The sequence below is a fragment of the Bactrocera oleae genome, unplaced genomic scaffold, assembly GCF_042242935.1.
Source record: "Bactrocera oleae isolate idBacOlea1 unplaced genomic scaffold, idBacOlea1 ctg00000014.1, whole genome shotgun sequence".
NCBI classification, from domain to species: Eukaryota; Metazoa; Arthropoda; class Insecta; order Diptera; family Tephritidae; genus Bactrocera; species Bactrocera oleae.
The window spans coordinates 95,001-97,500 of record NW_027212757.1 but is presented as its reverse complement, the minus strand read 5'-3'; the positions used below and the strand labels follow the sequence as shown (position 1 = coordinate 97,500).

The 2,500-nt window shown below is 28.0% G+C and overlaps 2 non-coding genes across 2 annotated transcripts in view; both read right to left on the bottom strand.

Moving 5' to 3' along the window:
* LOC138858776 (large subunit ribosomal RNA) overlaps nucleotides 1–1,271 on the bottom strand; it is a 3,977-nt gene extending 2,706 nt beyond the window's left edge. The window contains exon 1 of the ribosomal RNA XR_011397808.1: nucleotides 1–1,271. This exon is cut by the window's left edge and continues 2,706 nt beyond it. This is a non-coding gene — a ribosomal RNA (large subunit ribosomal RNA).
* A 502-nt stretch (nucleotides 1,272–1,773) lies between these two features.
* Nucleotides 1,774–1,952, bottom strand: LOC138858764 (5.8S ribosomal RNA). The gene has a single exon (XR_011397796.1). It is a non-coding gene; the product is annotated as a 5.8S ribosomal RNA (ribosomal RNA).
* Nucleotides 1,953–2,500: the final 548 nt, after the last annotated feature.

Here is a 2,500-nt window from a genome sequence, read left to right as displayed (position 1 = left end):
TTGAGAATAGGTTAAGGTCGTTTCGACCCTAAGGCCTCTAATCATTCGCTTTACCAGATAAGATTATTTTACATAATTTTTAAATGCACCAGCTATCCTGAGGGAAACTTCGGAGGGAACCAGCTACTAGATGGTTCGATTGGTCTTTCGCCCCTATACTCAATTCTGACAATCGATTTGCACGTCAGAACTGTTTCGGTCTTCCATCAGGGTTTCCCCTGACTTCAACCTGATCAAGTATAGTTCACCATCTTTCGGGTCACAGCATATATGCTCAAGGTACGCTCCAGTTAGAGGTATAAATAATAATAAATTATCATTATACATAACTATATGGAACGCCCCGGGATTGAATTAATAATGTAATACATTAAAAATTAATCCCATTATTAATACAGTTAAGTTAATTTCGCCATTAGGTTTAATATAACCCAATGACTTGCACATATGTTAGACTCCTTGGTCCGTGTTTCAAGACGGGTCCCGAAGGTATCCTGAATCTTTCGCATTGTTAATCATATAAATGCATACAATTAATATTAAAATCAATGATAATAATATTATTGTAAAATTCAAAAGAATTTTAGCATTATATATAATAAAATCTATCAACACTTTATCAAATCATCAGTAATTATTCTATGTTAATAAGCTAAAAGCAAATTAATTTGAATAAACTTAAAAACCAATGATCTTTTGATAAATATTTTATTATGTTAATAGATTACAATGTCCTTATATGAAAAAAATGCACACTATTATTATAATATTTAAAATTAAATACTACAGTTATAATGATGAATTTTTCATAATGGATATTCAGGTTCATCGGGCTTAACCTCTAAGCAGTTTCACGTACTATTTAACTCTCTATTCAGAGTTCTTTTCAACTTTCCCTCACGGTACTTGTTTACTATCGGTCTCATGGTTATATTTAGTTTTAGATGGAGTTTACCACCCACTTAGTGCTGCACTATCAAGCAACACGACTCTTTGGAAATATCTTTCTAGTAATCATTAACGTTATACGGGCCTGGCACCCTCTATGGGTAAATGGCCTCATTTAAGAAGGACTTAAATCGTTAATTTCTCATACTAGATATTAAGATATTCCATACACTGCATCTCACATTTGCCATATAGACAAAGTGACTTAGTGCTGAACTATTTTCTTTTCGCTCGCCGCTACTAAGAAAATCCTTGTTAGTTTCTTTTCCTCCCCTCATTAATATGCTTAAATTCAGGGGGTAGTCCCATATGAGTTGAGGTTGTATAAAATATATTTTAGATTGATTTGTTTATTTTTATTTAATTTTTTTGCTATTTGCTATTTTAAAGAAATATATTTTTATATCTTGATTACTCAATATTATTCAATCTTTTCATCCCTTTTTAAAATTCATAATATAATAATTAATAAAATTAACAACATTATTCCTCCACATATCATATATTTTTTTTTATTATAAATTTTTCTCAATACAATAGAGTGAATTAATTCTAGAATAAAAATTTATTTTATGCTAGACATTCCTCTTATGTATTATTTAATATAATTTAAATAATGTTGAAAATTTTTTCTTTTATGGGAATACTAAGATTCTCATTTATCATAAATTTTCGTTCAAATATGAGGTATTCAAGAATATATTTTCTATATTTCTTTTTATGCTATTAATATTATGGATTGAAAAATACAATCCAATAATATGCCATATGCTTAAATTCTATTAATTGACTAAAAGAATAAGCAACTAATTTAGCATAGTCTTACAACCCTCAACCATATGTAGTCCAAGCAGCACTTTAAAATTAATTAAAGTACATAACAGCATGGACCGCAATATGCGTTCAAAATGTCGATGTTCATGTGTCCTGCAGTTCACACGATGACGCACAGTTTGCTGCGTTCTTCATCGACCCATGAGCCGAGTGATCCACCGCTTAGAGTGATAATTTTTTTGTATTTTTTTAATTCAAAGTCAAAGAATTTTAATTTATTGAAAGTATTAATAATTAATCAATAATAAATTTTTAATACATAAGTTTAAAACATCTTTCAATAAATTGTAATTTTAAACCCAAACATTTGCAGCTGCGCATGTCTTAGGTCAACAAAAACAGTAATACCTTTTATATATTATTTTCTTCTCTATTTGTGCGTTTTCTTTTTTTAAATTTTTCAACATGTTTTTAATCACAAATAGAAAATACCATAAAAAAAAGGTATTACACACGTTAATGTGAACAAGTTAACTTATCATTTATAATATTTTATATAAATATCACAATTAAATATTATTTTCTATATAAATAATAAGTACAGCTATATGTTTAAAGGTTTTTTTATTGCGTTCAAATACAATGTATGCGAAGTTCACAATATAATATATATTGTCATAATGCATTACAAGGAGTTAAAAAAAAAAAAAAACAGAAAAACATTCAAAACATTGTATAATTCAAAACATTTTGAATGAAAAGAACAAAAAGAAAACTT